The sequence below is a fragment of the Piliocolobus tephrosceles genome, chromosome 8 (assembly GCF_002776525.5).
Source record: "Piliocolobus tephrosceles isolate RC106 chromosome 8, ASM277652v3, whole genome shotgun sequence".
NCBI classification, from domain to species: Eukaryota; Metazoa; Chordata; class Mammalia; order Primates; family Cercopithecidae; genus Piliocolobus; species Piliocolobus tephrosceles.
The window spans coordinates 58290757-58313474 of record NC_045441.1 but is presented as its reverse complement, the minus strand read 5'-3'; the positions used below and the strand labels follow the sequence as shown (position 1 = coordinate 58313474).

Below are 22718 nucleotides of genomic sequence, written 5' to 3'. Positions count from 1 at the left end.
CACTACCTGAAAGTAAGTATGTCTTTACTTTCTGTTATCTTTCTCCCTACAAGACTGCAAGCTCCATAAGAGCAAGCCCTTGTCTTGGTTATTCACCATCATATGGACAGTGGTTGGCACAGTGGGTGGCACACAGTAGATACTCAATAAATATTTCCTCCACAAATGGCTGAAAGCTAAGTGATTTGTTCCACCCAAGTGATGAAGTATATGGAGCTGCTGTTAACTGACAGGAATGGTGAGAAAGGGAAGAAGTTTTGAGGATGTTCAGTTTTATAAATGTTGGGTTTTGAGGAAACCCATGACATATCCAGGTGGAGGTTGTCAACAGGTCATGAGTCAAAAATTGGGTGAAACCTGTAGATTTGGGAGCTGTTGGCAGGTCACCGTTGAAACCTTGAGGAGAAATGAGGTAGCAGAAAGAGAGTAAACACTGCCAACTGAAGGAGGTCATTATATGAAATGCTAAAGCTCCACCGTGGAGCCTAATCTTAGCTCTATGAGATCTGGCTCTGAATTCCACTTCCATGTAAAAAATACAGAAGCAAGATTCCACCACATTTGCCCATTGTCTGACAAATTGAGACAGACACAATCCCTGTCATCCAGGAAGCTTATGCTTAGCTAAAACATTCCACGTATGCCGAAGTTAGGAACACCAATTTCCTAGCCCCTACTACCTAAGAAGCATTGTTCAGGCTTGGAGTCGCCCACCAGAGCCATCTCAGGCTACAAAAGCTGAAAGATTACAAGAGCCAAACACATCAGTTTTGAAGAGAAAGTTATCCTAACAGTTCTGTTCAGATCAAGATGAACTTTAAATAATCCATATCCACCACAGGCTTCTTACTAAGCAGTTCAGGACTCTGGTCAAATTGCCCACAGTCAGACTGAAAAGAGAAGGGAAATGATGATCCTAAGCACTAAAATAACTCTTGTCTCTGGTTGCTCATTAGAATCACCTGGGAAACTTGAAAAACAAACAAACACTGCCTGATTCCCACCCCATGCCAATTAAGTCAGAACCTCTGGGGGTGGGCTTTGGACATCAGTATTTTCTTAAAGTACTACAGGTGATTTTCATGCACAGCTAGTTTCAAACTAAAAATGTGTCACTGGAAAATGTTCCTTTCTTTTTCCCCCTCTTTCTTTCCTGGAAATAATGAGAGGACATAAAAGTCATCTCAGCATGTATGCTTACCCATTGGTCAGACTTTGGTCATTAGCTCCTCTTGAGCTCTGCCCAAGAGTGGCAGCGGGATGAGTCAGTTATCTCCCTGTTCTCAAGGAGCCACTGTAACCTCGGGAACCCACCGGGGAAATAAGCGGGAAGGAGGGTGAGTAGATCAGACCCCAAGAACAGTGGGATAGTTTTGCTATAACTGCTGACTCATTTAGCTGGCATTTCCCTTTTCCTCTTCCTTTGCCGTAACAATAGTCAAATCCTAGAACATCAGACCTGTAAGAGGTCTAAGTCCTTGCCTCATCCAAGAATCCTGTTAGTAGTGATGGTGGTTATGGGGACATTGCAGAGCAATGAAGTGACCCATCCAGATCACATGTGTATTCCATGCCTCATCCTGTCCCCCCACCATTCACCTGCCTCCTGGAGACATTCAGAGAATATGCACACTAATACACCTAAGGGATGAACCTCAAGTATTCTAGGTACCACTTAGTGAGGGGTCAGGTCTAGAATTAATTTTCAGACTTCTTCAGAAGAACAAGTGTGTCATATTCCAGGAGTGGGAAACATAATGGCCTTAAACACTGTGTTGAATGACAATTGAATGAAAGTATTTGACACAACCCACCATTGCCTAATGCTTTTTTTTTTTTTTTTTTTTTTGAGATGGATTTTCGCTCTTGTTGCCAAGGCTGGAGTGCAATGGTGCGATCTCAGCTCACCGCAACCTCCACCTCCCGGGTTCAAGTGATTCTCCTGTCTCAGCCTCCTGAGTAGCTGGGATTACAGGCTCATGCTACCATGCCCAGCTAATTTTTGTGTTTTTAGTAGAGACAGGGCTTCATCATATTGGTCAGGCTGGTCTTGAACTCCTGACCTCAAGTGATCCACCCACCTCGACCTCCCAAACTGCTGGGATTACAGGCATGAGCTACAGCGCCCAGCCCATTGCATCATTCTTAAAACCATCTTCTTAGTGACAGGACATGTTCCTGGTTGTCCTCCTACCTTTCTAAAGTATAGTTCCTTCTCCATTGCCTTCTCTGCTCCTCTTCCTCCTCACACTAGCCTCATACTTTTCTTGGGGTCAGGGGTGGGGTCCTGAGGCATCTCTGCAGAGTTAGAGGTCTCTTCAGGACAGCTTGAAACATGATCCAGCCCTAGTCCCTTATTTGACAGGACTGGAAACTGAGGTCCAAAAAGGATAGTAATCTACATAAAGTCATGGGGATAATTCAGTGACACAGTTGGGACTAGAACCCAGGTCTCCAGACGTCCAACTGTATTCACCGCTCCGTTCACCTTACCACTGACTTGAACACAGGTGGAAGAACACCAAACGGTGTTGCTGATCTATATGAAGCTCTTTCTCTCTCATCTTCTAAGTCCTTGTTATTCAAAGTGTAGTCCATAAACAGCAGGCACTATCTAGATGCTTATTGAAAATGCAGAATCTCAGGCCTCACCCAAACCTACTGAAAGAATCAGAATCTGCATTTTAACAACATGCTCAGGTGATTCTAACACACATTAAAATTTGAGAAGCACTTTTCTAAATCACCATTTAGGTATTCATTCATGCAAGTAATTGCTCAACATAAACTGTGTAAAACAAAATGATAGGCACTGAGAAGGTTATACTATCAGAAAAATAATACCAATAGAACTTGTTTTAACACTAAAAATTTTAGAAATAATGGCAAATTAAGGTATTTAGTTGGATAACACTGATACATGTGGATATGATAGTCAATTTCTACATCAAAATAATTTTAGATTTAAATACTGTAATAACATGGTAAAAATAAAAATCCAAACACCCATCATCCTAGTATCAAGTGCATGTGTCAATTTCCAAAGCTCTCAAATTATTCTCCATTGTTATCCAAAACTTTGCTTGAATCAAAACCGTAATGCACAACTGACTTTGGTTTTGTGTCAAAACAAAGTACAGAGTACCAATTCCGTTCTCTTTATTGCAAAATTCCTGGCACAGAATAACTTTACTACCCTAGCAATTGTTGCACCTTTCCCAATTTCCTTGATCTTCATGTTGTCAAAAAATTATTTCTGGCATGGAATTAAGCAAACCCAAAGCACACCTGATGTCTGCCAACTTTCCTTCTCCCTTCTCTTATTAACACTGAATTTCAAATCAAGAGCCTTGGCCTTTCCTTGTTTCTTGGCAACAGAGCTTCCAGAGGAAGTGCAAGAGCGAGGACACACACAAAGACTGCAACCGAACAAAGGCAGAGAAGACAAACATATGCACAGGAAAAAACAAAACCTGTGAAGGTGGGAACAATCAGGCCCCCGTTGATATAATGACATTATTTATCAAACCCCAGGTGTCACAGCTCCTCTGTCCTCTGCTCTAGTGCTGTCTTTGTGTGTTCATGCAACAAACAGTATTTGTAACATTCTGGATGATGATTCCAATAAGCTGCTGACTGTAAATAAGATCAAATCTGAACTCACAAAAACAAAAACCTTTGGAGTAAATATAATTGAGAAGAAAAGCAATACATGTACAAGACAGTTATATCAATACAAGCTCTGATGTGACAAAGTAACCACATGAGGAACAAACATGATAAGCACACAGATTCTCAAAGAAGATGCCCAGACTAGAGGCAAGGGAAGAATTGTCCTTCTTCTCTCTCTCTGAAGACTAGCCTTTTTTACGTATCCATTTTCACGACAGGCAGAAGATGGCCACTCTACAGCTCCCAAGCTTACACCGTACAGCCAGGACTATGGAGAAGAACCATCTTTCACAGTCACAACTCTGAGTTCCCAATACAGGAAATGATTTGTCAGGTGTCTGTCCCTGCACCACTCAGCAGTAGCCAAAATCTGTCAGCAATGCCTGACTGCTAACAATTACAATAGTTACAATTTCCAGTTATAATAGGGTGCTTTTGGCTGCAGATAACAGAAAACAACCTAAACTAGCTTAAGTAATAAGTCATTTTATCAAATAACAAATGGTGAAGGTATGGTGGTCTAGGATTTAGTAGCTGAAAAATATCATTGAGGACCAGAATCTTTTCTTCTTTCCCTTCTGCCATCCTCAGTGTATTCGTTAAACCTGTTATCTGGCTTCCCTCATGATCCCAGGATGGCTGCCATAGTCCTAGATGCCAAGAATACAAAGGATGATTCCTCAGAAAAATTTGTTTTTAAGCAATGAGGAAAATATTTCCCAGAAGTCGCCAACAGACGTCCCCTTCTCTCATTGGCCAGAATTCTGTCACATGTCCACACTTAAACCAATCATTGGCAAGAGGAACAAGACCACTATGTTTGGCTTAGGCCAATTAGAACTCACCAGGGACGAGGAGGGGCCAGTCTCGCCTAAAGCATCTGGCTATCTGATACCCAAAATTTTGGAGTTCTATTAGTAAGGGCTATAAGTAGGCAACCAATGGTCTCTTCCACAGCTCCCACTTCTAGGAAGGCATTTCTGGCACTAATGAAGATGCCTTTTTTTTTTTTTTTTTTTTTTTTGGAGACAGAGTCTCACACTGTCACCCAGGCTAGAGTGCAATAGCGCAATCTCGGCTCACTGCAACCTCCTCCTCCCCGGTTCACGCGATTCTCCTGTCTCAGCCTCCCTAGTAACTGGGATTACAGGCGCACAACACTACACTCGAATAATTTTTTGTATTTTTAGTAGAGTTGGGGTTTCACTATGGTCTCGAACTCCTGACCTCGTGATCCACCCGCCTCGGCCTCCCAAAGTGCTGGAATTACAGGCATGAGCCACCGCACCCAATTCGAAGATAACTATTTTATCAAAGATAGAACCAGGATTAAAAAGCTGCTTTCACACTGCCAGCTGTCCTGTTCCAGCTATGTGGGAAACTCAACTGTGCCTAAGTGTATAGCAATAATAAAAGCAATAATGAAACAATAACAATTACTGAGCACTCACCATATGCCACGCCCTGGGTTAAGTGCCTTACACACTAGAAGGAATGCTGTGCAGGGTAAGGCAAGTGAGGTGCAAAATTTAAAAAGGTACTTGCTGTCAGGGTTGTTCATGTGCATATTGGCACCTGAGAGTGGATGCCTCCTTAAATGTCATACTCTAGGGCACCCCTTGCTTCCCCCTAGTCTCAGCCCCAATGCTGCAATGTGCCACCCAGATCTATCACAACATTCAGAATCAAAGTACTCATTTCCCAGTGTTGGGAGCGTGGGGCTGAGCACTGTCAACTGAGTCCCTCACAGGGAATTTCTTTCAGCTGAAGATAATTGCCTTGCCTAGGCTCATCCCCTTCCTGGGGGCAGCCCTTATCCAATGACTGCTGAGTGTAGAAGTATGAAGTTCCCGCACTTTTGCATCAACTCAGGTAAACTCTGAGATGTCATCCCATACTCAGAGGAGCCCACAGTATTGACTCAGGGCTTTCATGTAACTGCACTGCAGTTCATCTCCTTCTGACCCATCTTATTTTCCTCACTCACAAAAGCAGTCCCCAGTTACCTTTCAGCATGCAAATCTCCATCTCAGAGCCCATTTCGTAATGAGTATGTCCAGCAAAAGTTGGTGCAGGATTGGTCTAAAGAAGCAACATTAAAATGGGCTACAATGAGGACCTCAGCCCCAGTGATAAGATGAAGCACTGAGATACCCTGATTTGTAACCACAGTGAATTTTTAAAAATTTGCACTAGGATGAAGTAGGATGGGAAACAGTAGAAGGGAATGCACTGTCAGGTGCAATGTATTAAGTAGTTGAGCTATGGGTTGGATAATAATTATAAGGGTTATGGAATTTGATGGCTGTTGTCAGGGAGAGAGATGTATTGAGTAAAAACAGTGAAAGACCGAGTGTGATTAATCACTATTTAAAGTTAAATGTGACTACCAGAGGCCTTATTGGAAACACATAGAGAAACTCTCATATCCTGCAGCCAGAGGGCAGAAAACGCTGAGTATCAGCCCAGGACTTCATTATAAAAATAGCAGAACCACAGAGGAAATTGAATTGTCAATCCAGAAGGTATTCCACATCAGAGTCTCGTCTCTAATCATGAAGAGGTGAGACCCTGAGACTTGGAATGGGGAAATGTATGTTGATACACTCATAAATCTCAAATCCCCAGATTCTCCACCCCTCCCCCAAAACTTCCGAGCCTAAAGAATTGGCTCACTCCTTTCTAATAAATTCTATCACTACCTCTTACCTGAAGACAGGTAAGGCCTCTTCTGAAATAACACTTGCCTGTGCTGGGCAGTCTTTAAAATAGCCCCAGTGGTTCCTGCCTTCTGATAGTCCCATCCTTATGTAGTCCCCTTCTACTCTGAATAGAGATGACTTTTGTAACCAATAGGATATTTCAGAAATAACAGTGCGTGACTTCTGAAGCTAGGCCACAAAAGGAATTGTGACTTCTTTCTTTCAATTTTCGGATTATCCACTCTGGGGGAAGCTACCTCCTATGTTATGAGTGTACTCAAGCAGCATGATGGAACAATCCATGTGTCAACAAACCGAGGGTTCCTGACAATAGCCAGTGAGTAACTGAGACTTCATGCCAACAGCCATGTTATGAACCATCTTGGAAGTAGATCCTCCATCCCCAGTCAAGCCTTCAAATGGCCACAGCCCTAGCCAATATTTTGACTGAAATCCCATGGGAGACACTGAGCCAGAAATCCTGAGATAATAAATTTTGTTATTTTAAGTTGCTAGATTTTGGGGGTAATTTGTTACACAGCAATAGATAAAATAATACACCCTCTCAGAATCTACTCCTACATCCCATCTTGGCCATCAGACCACTAACTAGAATTAAATCACAACATAACCCAATTGAGGAAGTTCTGGGTCTTCTAAGGAAAAAAAAAAAGATCATATTCCCAAATAAACTGCAGTATTTAGCTAGCATATGCCAGCAGGAACTAGAATAATATGCCTGGACAGGATTTAATGCCCCAGAAGACAGTGCTAAGACACATGTAGAATGGATCAGGTAAGTTTGGAGAAAACAGTAAAGTAGAAATGCCAGAACTGCCACAGCAAACAGTGGAAGAAAAGATCAAAAGGCTCAGAAAAGTAGGCATGCTAGAGCAGACATACTAAACAAGATGAGAAAATATACCAGATGGCTTTGTTCCATGAGAGGGGCGAAAAGATATTCTGATTATCAAAGTGACAAGGAATGCCCTGGTGAGAGGGCCACCAATGTCACTGAGAATTTCAGTAGAAAACATTCTCTACTGAAATTCTCAGTAGAATTCTCAGTGGCCATAGAACCAGGCTGATGGTAGTAGTTGTTATAACAGAGCTGAACTCATGGAAAGCAATAGTGGATCCTAAAATCCTTTTTAGGGAGAATCCTAAAAAGAGGCCAGGTAGCCACCTTTAACCACTAGAAGCAAGGTGGTCACAACTGTCATAATCCATGGAGATAGTTAATAGAACACAAGATTTCTAGGGCAAGTCAGTGAGAGTAATGTTCAATCTATAGACCCCCACCTCTCCCCAATCCCCCAAAAAATCAAGGATTGGTAGTTAAGAGACTAAGGGCAGCCCAACGAAAAGTCATTATCCCTGGCCCAGTTTCTGGATCTGAGCCAGAATCTACTGACTAAAGGAGGGGCAATTTCTCTAGGAGGGAGGATCCTGTAATACCATGGTAAGTATATATAGTAACTATTATCTCAATCATTCCCTAAAGAATCGATGGTCCTTTACTCAAGTAATTGTACACGTGGAAAGGGGGAAATCCCAAGAATTTTGAGAATGGCTGGACACAGAACACAAGTTTGCACTGCAAACCCAGGGATCCAAAGTAACATCATGCTCCACCCCCACCCCCACCATTAGAGTGGAGGCTTAAGGGGGCCAATTAATAAATGGAGTTCTGGCTCGATTCTGGCTCACAGTGGCTACACTGGTTCCCTGGACTCACTTAGTCATTTTTCCTGTTCCTGTATTCATAACTAGAATCAACATACTTGGTTGTTGGCAGAGCCTCCACATATCACAGTGGGAAAGCTAAGTAGAAGCCACTGAAATTGCCTTTCCCACCCAGCCATGAGAGTATAATAAATCAAAAACAGTATCATGTCCCAAGGGGAACAACAGATCTAAGGATGCAGGGTGGTGATCCCCTTCACATTCCTACTTAATTCACAAGTCTGACCTTTACCAAAGTCATTTGTGGATCCTGCAAGATGGCCATGGGCCAGCGCAAACTCAACTAAGCACTATCGCCAACCACAAATGCTTTGCCAGTTGTGATATCTTGACTACAGCAGATTAGTGTTGCCTCTAGTACATAGTTTGCAGCCATGGATCTGACAAATGCATTCTTTTCCATCTCTTTCAGAAAGGAAGATCAGAAACAGTTCTCCTTCACTTGGGACAGACAATAGTATACATTGTCTTATAGTCTTGCTCCTGGGCTGTGTTAACTCCTCCACCCTCCCTCAAAATATAGTCAAAAGAAAGCTGGGTCACCTGCTATTCTGCAAAACATCCTATCGGTCCATACTACTGATGACATTATGCTACTGGGACCCAGGGAGAAAGAAGTAGCAAGTATGTTGGGGGTCTTAATAAGTCACATGCCCTTCAGATGATGGGAGATATACTCTACAAAGATTCAGCAGCTTGCACCATTGTTGGTTGCTTGCTTTCACCAGAGGATACAGTAAGTTTCCCATTAAATGATAAGGTGTGGCTGCCACCCAGTTGCTTCACATTCCTCATACCAAGAGAACAGCAGACAAGAAAAGGAGTCAGCCTCCTGGCATGAGTAATTGATTCTGATCCCCAGGGAGGGAGAGGGCTGCTTTTATAAGACTATGTGTGGCACCCAGGTAACCTACCGGGTGTCTCTTAATGGAAAATAGGTAAATACAGCTGTCACAGCCTAGTTTTATAACTGCCAGGTAAACCACTTGGATCAAATGGGAAAGGGAAACTAGAATAGGTAGTAAAGGAGGAAGACAGTGTCAGTTGTAGCCACCAGAGCAGCTGCTGTGGTGAGAGCACTAGGTCATTCCATTCACCTTACTCTTGTATGTTTCCCCAGAAAAAGAAGACCACCAGAATCTAGAAAAGCTCCTGTCAGAACTTATGATAGGAAGCAAGTGACTGAGGTGCAGAGTGGACTGCGGTGAACCTGCAGTGTATCACCCAGGTTTATCGCCCCCTTCAGGGCTCAAGCACTAATTTCCCCACCTGCAGGGAATTTTGGTGGCTAACAGCTATTAGCTCTTGCTCTTCAGGCATTGCCTTTTGCTGAACAGTTTCTTTGCCCAAGATCACATCCCCATCCCAGGGACATCTGATATCCAATGATTAACTTATGTAGGGCCATAAGACCGACCTCAATTCAAAATAACATTGAAGGGTTATTGCAGCTACACAGCCACTGGTGGGATTCGTGAAGTTTTCTTACAACTGCATCAGAATTCTCCCTCTCCCTGTGCCCAATAATGCTATTGGGCACTTTCCCAAAAGTACTGATATCACAAGGACTCCTCAGTAACGTTCCTGCATGCAAATCTCCATCTCATAATGTGTCCCAAGGAACCCAACCTGCAATGCACGCATTGTCTCATTTGATCCTCACCACAAGATGAGTACTACTGTTATCCCTATTTTGCAGAGGAAATTCAAGCCCCAAGAGCTTCAGTAAACTTGCACACTCCCTGATTTTAGAGTCTGTGCTCTTAACCAACCTGGATCAGCAAACTGCAATCCCTGTGCTATAATTAGGCAAATATTTCCCTGGGTGAGATGCTCTAGGTGCAGCCAGCCGAGCACTAACTCGCCAGATGTTTCTTTTCATCATGTGTTCCCTGGAACCTACCTGGAAATTTCAAAGGAAGGTAAGAGAATACTTCTGCAACCTAGCTCCTCTCTCCAGGCTCTTTAAGCCCTCCTCACCTTATTGCTCTGTGTTCCAGGGGTCTTCTGTGAGCTTCCAATCAAGTTTAGCATTCTCTCCTGTACTTGTGATGCTGTGCAGAGGAGTCCTCCTGACATGATCAGCTGCCACCCCAGCCCCACGGGTCCCAGATCTCAAGATAACTGGAGTGACCCAAATGTAGATCTTGGTCTTCTGAATCCAGTTGTTTAATAAGTGATTTGTGGCTGGACAGTTACATAACTGCAGAGATCACCCATGGGGTCTCACTTCCCTCTCCACCCCAGACTGTCTATCTCTCCCTAGAGTAAAGCTACATCACATAGTCTCCCTCAAGTTCCAATGTGTTAGTGCTAGATATATAGAATGCTTGTTGGGAATGTGGCTTAAACTGCCTCTACTGTGACAGAAGGACAGACTGTCATCAACTGCTGCAGGTAACCTAGAAACCCTTTGTCTTTCACAACAACTTTTTCTTATTTTATTCTCTGAGCCATCTCTTAGACAACGTCTGGATTCCCATCAACTTCTGCACATAAACATATTTATAAGTAACCAGGCAGAGCAATGGAGTGTGTTTAGTCATTTTGCATAAGAACTTCCCTTGCACAAGTTCTATATATAACTCAGTTGGCAACCCCCTTTTCTATTGAGGCACCAGTGCAGAACATGTTCTTAGGAGCACTCACAGCCCCTCCACTGTGGGTTTCTTGAGGTAGTGGAAAGAAAATTCCAGGTGTACTGTTCCCCCACCCCTTACATACACAGCCCCCAGTGTCTCCTACACTTAGCCCCCATTACTCCCAATCATGGTTCCTCTGCTTATGAAGGTCTGCCTCCTTCCTCTGCCCCATGTGTCAACCTCATTTCTGTCCTTGTTCTCTTCCCATGGCACTTTCCATCCTTCTCCCCACAGCAGGATCTCCTTTGACTCTCTTCAGTAATCTGCATACACTGTGTGCTTCCCCAAGATACCATCCCTGAAGAGCCCCATTTCACTCTGACTATTCACAATGCCTCATTAGCATGTTCTTCTACAGTACTCACCACCTTTGAATGGAACCTGATGCCCTTTTAGAGTCAGAATACTAAATTCAGACTCTGCCATTTACAGGAATGTAATCTGGGGGAAGTTCCTTAACTTCTCCAAGCTTCACTGTCTTCACTTGTAAAATGGCAATAGTAAAGCCTACCCAATGTGCTTGCAGAGAGAACAAATGAGGTAAAGCAGTAAAAAGCAACCTTTAAATTTTAAAGTTCTATATGAATGTGAGTTATCATTATTGTGTTGTTTCTCCCCTCTGAGCTCTCTGAGGTCACATCTTTTACTTCCTTTCTCTCCCTGGGTTATACACAGTGACAGTAACACTGTAAGCAAATATTAGATGCAGAATTAAGAATGAATAAAAGAAAACCACTCATCAATCAGAATTAGGCAAAATCCTAACCATATTAAATCTATTGTAGACTGTTCCACAGAGTGAACCTAGAAACTGCTCTATAGGGAAACATCCTGAAAAGACATGAAAATTCATTTACAGTCCATGCTTGCAAATTTATGCTGAGAGGAAAAGGAATAGCAACAAAACGCATCCATTCTTCCTTCTAACATAGGGCCAACATTGCTAACAAGAGACAGGCTGGCCTCGGGAACACTTGTTAGCTTTTCCCAAAAAGACTGCTACCTTTAAATGATCAGTTATCTCCCTTAGAGAATCATTTTTTATCCCATAATATCAGTTCCTCTTCAACATCTGATGCAACTCTTAGTGTTTTCCATTGCTTTCTAGCTGTGTCAGATTTCCCTAGAAGACAGAAATGAAAGTGATGACTAAGAAGATTGCACTGAAATTTCAAATGTTTGGTTTACACATTGATTCCCCCACCCACCCCTCCTATTCCGGTCTCCTTGCCCTCCACAGGGGGAAATCACTATTTTTGTACAGTGTAAAACCTTCAGCTTTCACCATTACATGTAGACTTACAATCTTTAAACACAAATTTAGTTCATTTAGTTGGAACCACACAAAATAGAACCTACTCAGAGATTTCAGATTTTTTTTCTATTTCCCTGACGATCTTCTAAAGATATAGAAAGTTACATGTCATAAGTGTACCAATCGTGATCAGTTTCCCCTGTCACTTAGAAGCGACAAAGCATTTACTTATCTCCTCCACAGTGGCCCATTTTCTATATTGCAATCTTGCCTCCAAGTCAAATTGTTCGAAGCACCATGTCTGGAATGAAGAAAGGCACCGGGAAAAAAGGAAAACAGCAAGAAGGAGGAAATAATCATACGGAGTATTTCTTCAGGCCATCTCAACATACTTCACATTTCCTTCACAGGAACAAGATAAGATTTCTCAACGGGGTATTTCTTTTAAAGGTCCAAACTTGAGTAATACAGGCAGTACTTTAATGGATATCTAAGATAATTAAATGATTATGGTGACGTATTAATATAGGTCATTGGACAGGCGCGGTGGCTCACGTCTGTAATCCCAGCACTTTGGGAGGTGGGCGGATCACTTGAGGTCAGGGGTTCGAGACCAGCATGGCCAGCATGGTGAAACTCCCTCTCTACTAAAAATACAAAAAAAAATAGCCGGGCGTGATGGGACATGCCTGCAGTCCCAGCTACCTGGGAGACCGAGGCAGGAGAATGACCTGAACCCAGAGGCGGAGGTTGCAGTGAGCCGAGATCCTGCCATTGCACTCTAGCCTGGGTGACAGAGCAAGACTCCGTCTCAAAACAAAAAAAAGAGGATATTTTCCAGTACACCCTGTTCCATATATGCTCACTCAAGTCAAAATTACTGAGTGTAGCGGACATTTTAGCCCTACTCTCAAGGAAAAGGCAGATTTTCATAGGTCCATTTCTATCATTATTTCACTAGGTCTCCCAAGCTTCCAAAAGGTAGATCATGTGCCCGCTTCAGTATCACATATACTAAAATTGCAACAATACAGAGAACACTAGCAATTTTAAAAAATAAAAATAAAGCAGATCATTAGACGACCAAAACTGTAGTGGAGGGATCTTTCACACAGACAAATGGTACCCCCGGTGTAGTTCAGAGCATCCCACAGGAACTCTACATCGTCTCAATGTAGTGATTGAACGCCAGGCACTGGAAGGACAAAGTTAAGCAAAACCACCCCCAAACATAAGAAGTTCCCGGTCCTAGGCTGACTCCCTAGCAGGTCATTTTACATCTGTCAGGGAAAGACAGACAGAGGGGCAGGGGTTGAGGTGGAAGTGGGGGCTCAGGGAAGGAGTTCCCTGATCAAGTCTTAAAGGATAAACAGGAAACTGGACAGGAAAAGGAGGAGAAAGTGGCCAATCCGGGAAAAGACGGCAGCTTGAACAAAAAATCAGGACGAGCCGGGCGCGGTGGCTCAATCCTGTAATCCCAGCACTTTGGGAGGCCGAGACGGGCGGATCACGAGGTCAGGAGATCGAGACCATCCTGGCTAACACGGTGAAACCCCGTCTCTACTAAAAAAATACAAAAATCTAGCCGGGCGCGGTGGCTGGCGCCTGTAGTCCCAGCTACTCGGGAGGCTGAGGCAGGAGAATGGCGTAAACCCGGGAGGCGGAGCTTGCAGTGAGCTGAGATCCGGCCACTGCACTCCAGCCTGGGCGACAGAGCGAGACTCCGTCTCAAAAAAAAAAAAAAAAAAAAAAAAAAAAAAACCAGGACGAACAATAGAATTCCCTGTGCAGCCATCAGCAAACGTTTGCCCCACGTGCGTTTGTGTGCAGCTGCCAGGTGTGGCGGCATGGCTGCCATTTTGTTCCTCTCTGGTTGGCTCCTTGGGCGCCTACAGCCTGTGAAGCGCTGCCTGACACCTACCGCTCTCCCACCCCCACGCCTCCGGGCCCTGCAGCCTCCAGGGATCCCTCCGCCCCCACCCCGGGAAACTTGGCGGTGGCCTGGTGGTCCGCGGTGTGCTCGGGAAGGTGCTTTACCCTGCTCGTGGCCCGCAGTGATGAGGCCACTCTTCGTCTTCCAGAAGAGTCAGAGAAACAGCCCTAGCTTGCTTTCACCTCAGCCCCCTGGGTCCCTCCAAACCAGAGGGCGCAGAAATGCCTAAGTGTGAGGGGCCTGGGTGTGCTCCGCCTGGGGAGTCTTGAAAAGTCGCCAGGGCTACCTCAGAATCCCCCGCCCTGCGGCCAAGCCCCGGGCTTTGTGGTGGGGCCGAGCTCCTCTCCCCCGGGCGCTGCCGTGCGCTCCTCGCCGCCCTCCCTCCTCTGGCTGGGGACCGGCGAGCTTGCCGCCGCCCAGATGCACCTGGATCCTCGCCGCAGCGCTCCCTGCCCTCGGCACCCCTACCCCGGTGGCCCAGACGCGCCCAGGTCCTCGCCTGAGGAATCTCCGTGGACACCCGACCCTCAGCTCTCTCTGAAACCGCCCCCGCTCACCCCCCGCATCGTTTCTTTCTACTGGAAGCACAGCCCAGAAAGTAGCTCTCCAAATGGCTTGTCCACACCAGAAACTGAACAGCAAGCGCGGCCCGGTGGGGGACAGGGTGGAGGGGGACTGACAGTTTTACACTCTTCGGTAGTTGTGAGTGTTGTACTGTGCGTGAGGATTGCTTATTCCCGAAGTGTAATTTGTTTGGAAAATTACTTGCGAAAGAAAAGTCGTTTTTTTGAGCCCCAGAGTTTTCAGAATATTTTGCACAATGCCATACTGATGCTAGCCTTCCCTTTGTACTCAAAAGGCTTCATTGAAACGAATCACACAGGTTAAAAGTCAGTTTGGTGTGGTGTCTTGGTGGTGGTGGTGGTGAATGAGTCACATAGCTTAAAAACTCAGTTTGTGGTGGTAGATCTCAGATACTAAACCCACTGTGAGATCTTAATCAAGTGTCTTTACCTCTTTGTGCCTCAGTTTCCACATGTGTAAAATGGGAATAATTATAGTACCCATGTCACAGATTTATGGTGAGATGAAATGAACTCACGTATATGAAGCACTTGGTGTCTGCCACAGAGTGGATGCTGGAGAATTGCTCACTGTCATTACCCTTGTAGATTGCCGCTCACTGTGTCACCTTTTGCTCCAGTCTGTGGTGAGAAGTTTCAGGGAAGTAAAGCATGCCTCTGAGAAGGATGACACATGGATTGAGTAGAAAAATGGAATTCCATGTTGGTCAAAGGGTAAAAATTTTCAGTAATAAAATGAGTAAGTTCTGGGAATCTAACGTATAGCACAGTGACTATAAATAATAATACTGTATTGTTTACTTGAAATTTCCTAAGAGAGTAGATCCTAAGTGTTCACACACACACACACACACAATGGTAGTTATGTGATATGATGGATGTGTTAACTTGATTGTGGTCATCATTACTCTGTGTATGTGTATATATGTGTGTATATATGTGTGTGTGTGTATATGTATAAAGATACAAAGTCATCACTTTGTATACCTTCAATATATCAAATTTTTGTCAATTTACCTCAATAAAACTGGAAAGAATGAAATTTGAGAGTTTTCAAAACCTTAATCTCCATCCTGCAGGAGAAACATTTCCTTTCCCCTGTGGCACACAGGACAAAGTATGGGAGCTGAGTCAGGGACCAGGGCCCAAGCGCCTGCTCCTCCACTAGCCTGTGGGTTGATTCTTGGGCAAACTGCCAATGTCTCTAAGCCTCAGTTTCTTCACATGGGGTCAAGTAAGCCCCATGTGCATGAAAGGGCTTTGTACCCACTAAAAGCCTGAAAATTGGAGGTGCAGTTATTTTGAAAATACACAATTGATGGCCTATAAATAGAACAAGTGAGTTAAATGGAACATGACAACCACTGTAGAAACCATGGAAGTTTCTACAGTGCCATGAGAAAAGCTTGATTTTTTTTGTTAAAGCTCAGCAGTGGTTAAATCAACTGCTAAAAGAAGAGCTCCTTCCCAGAATGTTTTCTGTTTTTTTGAGACAGAGTCTTGCTCCGTCACCCAGGCTGGAGTGCAGTGGCATGTTCTCAGCTCACTGCAACCTCTGACTCCCAGGCTCAAGTGATTCTTCTTCTTTTTTTTTTTTTTTTTTCTAAAGTGATTCTTCTGCTTCAGCCTCCCGAGTAGCCAGGATTACAGCCACACACCACCACACCTGGCTAATTTTTGTATTTTTAGTAGAGATGGGTTTCACCATGTTGGCCAGGCTGGTCTCAAACTCCTGACCTCAAGTGATCCACCCGCCTTGGCCTCCCAGCGTGCTGGGATTAGAGGCATGAGCCACTGCACCCGACCCCTCAGAATGTTTTCTTGATGGAGTTGCTGGCACTTCCTTTTCCACCACTGAGGTAGGATAGAAAAGCCCTGTGACTCTGAGGGGTTCCCTTTCTTTCTCTTCCAGATGTTTCCTCTGTGATCCACACTCTGGGTCCTTTCATATCTCTGGAAATAAATTGTCCCCTTCAAATTCAAAGCACCAGAGCATACTGCAAGTTCCTACAGTTCAGGCTGCAACTACTCTTAATCAATTCTAAGAAATCTCAGGGAACCAAGTCCATCAGTTCCGTGACTTCAAAATAAGTCACCTAATCTCTCTTGGCTGCAGCTTCCTTACAAGGAAAACGATATACCTCAAATTCTAAGAGTCACATGAGCTTGGCAGAAATGTAAACAGTTTCCACTGTTTTCTATCTCTCTATCCTTTCTGGTTAGTTCCATGAACTTCCACCCCTAGACACAGGCTGAAATCCACCTCACCCTCAGCAACCTTGGGTTTTGAAGAAGGTGGGGCCTGAGTTGTTTTGAGTTCTCAGTTGCAAAGCGTTGTTCTCCTGCCAGCCCTGGCCTACCTGCCTAGAGCTATTGTTAGTAAATTCTTGCTTAGTGAAGAGACAAAGGAAAAATGCATGTCTGAATGGATTAGCTTTATCACTCATTCAACAAATATTTACTGAGTGGTGTGTCTGTTATTTACCATGGCTTATAGTTCTCTAAGGAGGTGATCCACCTGTTAAGTGGAGGTGGAGGGGGCAGCGGAGGCTTCCCTGAGGAAGTGAGACCTGAAGGAAGAAGGGAAGCAGTCAAGAAAGCCAGTGCAAAGCCCTACAGTGGGAAAGAAGGAAGCAATGAATGGATGAATGAATGAATGAATGAATGAATGAGTGGATGAAGAAATGAATGATTGACCAAACGAAAGGACAAACCAATGAATAAGCGGTTCGGCCTCCCCCTTGGTTACTGGCACACTATCCTCATTGGGTTTCTTTCTCAATTCAGTCTGTCTATAAAGCAGGTATGAGTCCTGGACACCTGCCACTGTGATGAAAAGAGACTTCTGCAGCACTTACACAAACATTTCCCGGGTTCTTACTGGTTGGAAAGCACTCATTATCCAAATGAAGAATGGAGAAATCTCAGACTTTTACTACTTCAGAGGAGCCATTCCTTTCAGCTTTTCACTAATTCACCACCATTTTTTCTAGTTAATAGCTTCCATTTTAGCTCTTCAACATCATTGAAATATCTCATACGGGCATAGAATTTTCATTTTTGGGGTTTGGTTTTGGGTTCTGGGTGTGTGTGTGTGGTGGTGGTGGTTTGTGTGTGTGTGTGTGTGTGTGTGTGTTTTGCAATAAAATCCAGTAAATACCATATAGACTTCAACCATGTCTTTCTTTCAGGGTAAAAAATTCTCAAGGGAGATAAGTTTACTACGTAGAAAGAAGAAAAACTTTTGCTATTCCTGAGAAGGGGAGAAGGAGGGAAAAAAACAAAAAACAAAACCCCCTGTAAATGTCACTAGTGACTAACTCTATCTATTTTTGGAAGGCCCTAGGGGGTTTTAGGGCTTTCCATGCAGTAGATTAAAGAGTAACATTCCTCTGAAAAGGAATGTGCAGGCTTTGCTCCCTGGAGTGCTCACCTGCAACAGCTGTCATGAAGGACCAGAAAGGCAAGTGGAGACGCTGGGGCCCAACGCACAAAGCTTCCATCTTCACCTCCACTAGCTCTCAGGGACAATAGAGCATTGGCATCTTTTAAGCCCATAAGTCAAGTGCGTCCTTTGTCTGCTAGGTTTCCCCAGGCCACTGTGGACATGTGACCGTGACTTTTTAGCACCTGCTTCTTCTGCCATGAATTCCATCTACACCTGACTTAAGACAGCGGACCCCGCAGGTCAGATGCCCAGGTTCATTCCCATGAGCTTGCCCTGAGCCCTATCAAATCAATGTGTCTCCAAAGAAATATATCGCTGTCAAAATTTAGAAAGCTCTTTATTGTTAAAAAAAAAAAAATCACATTTGTTTTATGCTGGTTTTTGCTGGAGGAATAGTGGACAAAGCAGCAAAGAAATATGACCTAGCTATGGTGTTTAAGTACTGCCATGTTTAAAAGGACATACTTGGAACTTTGTTTTTTCCCATACCAGGTTGAAGGTGTTAGGTTAAAAATAAGTTTTTACAATGGTGGTTCATTATATGAATCTCTCTACTTTTGTGTAATTTCATGCTTGAAATTTTCCACGATAAATGGTTACAAAAAGAAAGATAAGTAACACAGCATTTCACATGCCATAAGATCCTTGCTGCTTTACTTTCCTTCTTTGGCTCCACTAACACTCCACCACTAGCAACCTCTGAAAGATGAGCTTCCGGCTCTGTTATCCCTTAACACCTGGAATCCCAGATGTTGCCACCCAGAATCCCAACTCATTTCATTTCAGTTGCTTAGCAGCAGGGCTCAATTTTTTTTTTTTTTTTTTTTTTGTGATGGAGTCTTGCTCGTCACCCCTGCTGGAGTGCAGTGGCACGATCTCGGCTCACTGCAAGCTCCACCTCCCAGGTTCACGCCATTCTCCTGTCTCAGCCTCCCGAGTAGCTGGGACTACAGGCGCCCGCCACCACGCCAGGCTAATTTTTTGTATTTTTAGCAGAGACAGGGTTTCACCGTGTTAGCCAGGATGGTCTCGATCTCCTGACCTCGTGATCCGCCTGCCTCGGCCTCCCAAAGTGCTGGGATTACAGGCGTGAGCCACCGCGCCTGGCACAGGGCTCAATTTTTTACATCTTATATTTTACCAATACTTCCATAAAGGAACTCTGTTGTCACCATGATAGAAATTAAAGGTTCTATTAAGTTTTTGTCTAAGAAGAAAATTACATATTAACAGGCATTCTGGTGTTATTTTTACCCTTTATTTAAAAGGTTAAGGTTCTAAGGACATTAAAAAAATTGCAATAGTATTATTGGGAGTAAATTTCATTCCTATGTCTAGGAAACATAAATTAGCAAATGATGTCATAGTTGAATTTTGCAATCCAATTAAGGATTTTATAACTACCTTAAGTCTAAATCAGAATACATATAAGGCACGGAAAATGATTTCTATAAATGTCATTGTCACAAATAAAAAATCCATTGAACATTTACAAAGTTAATAATAATTCATAACATGCTTACGAATAATCATGAAGGTGAAGTATATTAGCTAAGGAACTTCTTAAGAATTGTTATAAAAATTCCACATTCCATCGATACCACTTCTGGTTAACAGATATATTCTACTCCTAATTGAAAACCCTTCTCTTAGCAGATGTTTTCTACCCAAGGCCAGGACAAGTTGGCTTCCCCTTCCCTCCTGCCCTGTAGATGGAGACTGGCAAACACATGGATGGGACAGACAGCTGAGGACTGAATGCCAACCTTAACCAGAGCACTATCCCATCCCACTCCACAGCTTGGCCCTGACATCAAACCAGCTTCCCAGGCTCCAGATTAGAACAGCAAGCAAATTCCTAATGTTCCATTAAAGCATCCGCAGATAATTCAAAAGAAAACCTTAGAATCTGCTTGAAAATACGGGTCATTTTGAACTAATAGGATGACAGCCAGTCTGAATTTGTGAAAACCCACTTTATACTTTTATTTATTTTTATTTTTCTCATAAAAAGTGCTGCTACACCCCTGGGCCCATCTGCAGACAAGCTGCCCTGCCCAAGCCTTTGGGGAAGCAGCCCCCTTTATACTTTAATGTAATTTATAGAAGTTTTTAAAAGTATTTTTATTACTTTCAAAATCATGATGTAATTTAGGATAAGCTGGCAAAGTACTGTTTTATGGATATTTCTTGCTTAGTGGCTAGGTAAGAAAGACTTTCAGTGCAATCATTCATTAAGTTCTAAATTTTCCAAATACAACCTGGAAATCATTCATTCTTTGAGCTTTTTTGTTTTTAAGCTTTTTAATAAAATTATGTTCCCACTCAAACATAATAGCAATGGTTCTTGCCAGTTAGAATGGAGATTTACCACTGGCCACACTATCTTAATTAGGCTATGACCTCTTGTCAGAGCAGGAGTGGCAGGCAAGCCTTCAAAAACGCCATGCTGCACCACCTGGACTTTCTCAAGAAACTCTGCTCAGGAGAAGAGGACCTGGCAATCTGAATATGCAAATGCAGAGCAAAACGTGAATCAAGGGCATCAGTGAGGCTTCTCAGAGGTGCCCAAGCAGTGCAGGGGCACCATGTTGAGGATGAGTGCATGCTGTGTTATTTCAGCATACAAGTCAGTTCACGTCCCACCACATCCATGTCCCTCTCTCGCCCTCACACACACAGCAAGTGCACTTGCTCCGTGTATCAGCCTTCTTTCTCTTGCCCATAGCTGTCCTGCAGAAGTTGATACATTGAGCCACATTCCAGAATCTTGAGGAAGCCTAGCCCAACTTCTTGAAAGCCAGCACCAAAATACTCTCATTTGTATATTAAATGACAGAATCAAAATTCCAGTGTGCTTTGTCTGATGAAAAAGATGCAGGGAAGTGAAGTTCCATGTAAACAATTACACAAGTTCAGAAAGGCAAGATTTGGCCAAGCAGATAGGAATCATTATAAAGGCAACACTTCTAGTTTTACTTGAAGAGTTAAAGATGTGTGTTTATTTCCTCCAAATCTACTTAAAGGACATTACAAAAACAAATTTTACAAAAAAAAAAAAAAAAAAAAAAACACGGAACAGCCAAGGCAGTCTGCCTATAGGACTCCAGCCACCAGAGTGGGTACAGTGAAATACCAGCAAAAACCAGGATTAGGGGATAGGGTCAAACTGGAATGAGGAAACACGTCCACACACATCGACACCAATTTGGCCCATGTTGTCAACCTTTTTGAGGTTCAGCTTCAGAATGCTTGGAAGGCAAGTTTATGTCCTTTAGGCAAGAGATTGGACAACTCCCCTCATGGGAAACTAAATATCAAAGGGAAACCTGCCCCCACCCCTTGCACATTTAAAGTTCTTCCAATGGAAAAAAATGGGAGACCTGCCAGATCACCCTTAGAGAAGCCCAGCAGCTAATGAAATCCTCCTAAATAAGGCTTCCAATCAACATTTTAGTGCCTCTCCCTTAAAAATAAGTGACCAGTGCTGGGCGGGGTGGCACAAGCTGGTAATCCCAGCTACCGGGGAGGCTGAGGTGGGAACATTCTTTGAGCCCAGGAGTTTAAGTCTAGCCTGGGCAACATCGTGAGACTCCCATCTCTAAAAAATAACTAAAAAACAAAAACAAATAAATAAGTGACCAAGACATTTGTGAAAAGCAACTCTCTTGAAGGAAACTAACAGAAATAAGAAATTCAGAAGAAATAAGGAGATAAAAAAGTTTTCAGGTAATATTAATGTCCTCAGAGAGATAAAAGATATATTCATGAAACAGACATTATTTTTAAAAAGAGAACTCTTGGGAATTCTAAATGTAATAGCAGAGATTAAAAGCTCAATGAAAGGGTTAAATAATAAACTTGAGGAAATCTCACAGGAAGTATAAGATAAAGACAAAGATATTGAAAAGGGAAAGAAGATTTTTTAAGAAACAGGATCCATCCAGGAAGGCCAATACCCGAAAGGAGAGAATAAAGAAAACAGAATTAGAGAAAAAGAGAGAGAGAAATATAATCCTGATATACAATGCAGCTCAAATGCAGTTAGGGCTGACATAATTTAGCACACCATAGAATGTCAGGTCTCAGCCAACAGTGGCAAAAACAGAAAACCAACAAAATTTACCATACAGAGTCCTCAAAAGGCTCAGGAACTGGCAGTTTCAGATAGTGCTTCTGAAACTGAAGGTTACGCTGAAAAAAGCCAATCTAGGATGAGCTGGGTAAAGGCTGTGTGAGAAGCAATCAGAGCCTTCATTCACCTCTCTGCTCCACATCACTGAGTATGTCCTTTCCCCCTCCCCCACGCAAGATGGCAGATTTATTCTTTGAAGGAATCCTTCCTGATCGGAGGTCAGTTGGCACAGTGGTTGATTTGAGAACAGTAACACAAACCAGGGTTTCGGTGACCATAAAATAGTGAGACCCACAGCCCTTCTTCCCCAGCTGTTTCCTCAATAGGCCACCAAAACAGTGACAGCACACTTGTAACCTTGGCAGGAGATAAGAAAGGTTTCTTTCTGAGGAATCTGACTAGTCCACGAAAAAATGTCAGAAAAGACTGAAGCAGAAAAGTTTCCTAAAACAAACAGTGCCTCCGGCTCACCCTACAGTGAAGCTCAAAGTCAACAAGCTGTGTTTGCAAGTTGAGAGCATCCAATCCACGTTTTAGTCCTCTAATCCTGAACAAACATCCAAGGGTGCCAGATGCCTAAGGAAAGCCCAGGACAAGAAAA

At 43.4% G+C, this 22718-nt stretch overlaps 1 long non-coding RNA gene across 1 annotated transcript in view; it reads right to left on the bottom strand.

Annotated features, from left to right (window-relative positions):
- The window catches only part of LOC111545052, a 101089-nt gene extending 90861 nt beyond the window's left edge, over positions 1-10228 (bottom strand). The window contains exon 1 of the long non-coding RNA XR_002732327.1: positions 10101-10228. This is a non-coding gene — a long non-coding RNA (uncharacterized LOC111545052). The remainder of the gene's footprint in view (positions 1-10100) is intronic.
- Between the last annotated feature and the right edge of the window lie 12490 nt (positions 10229-22718).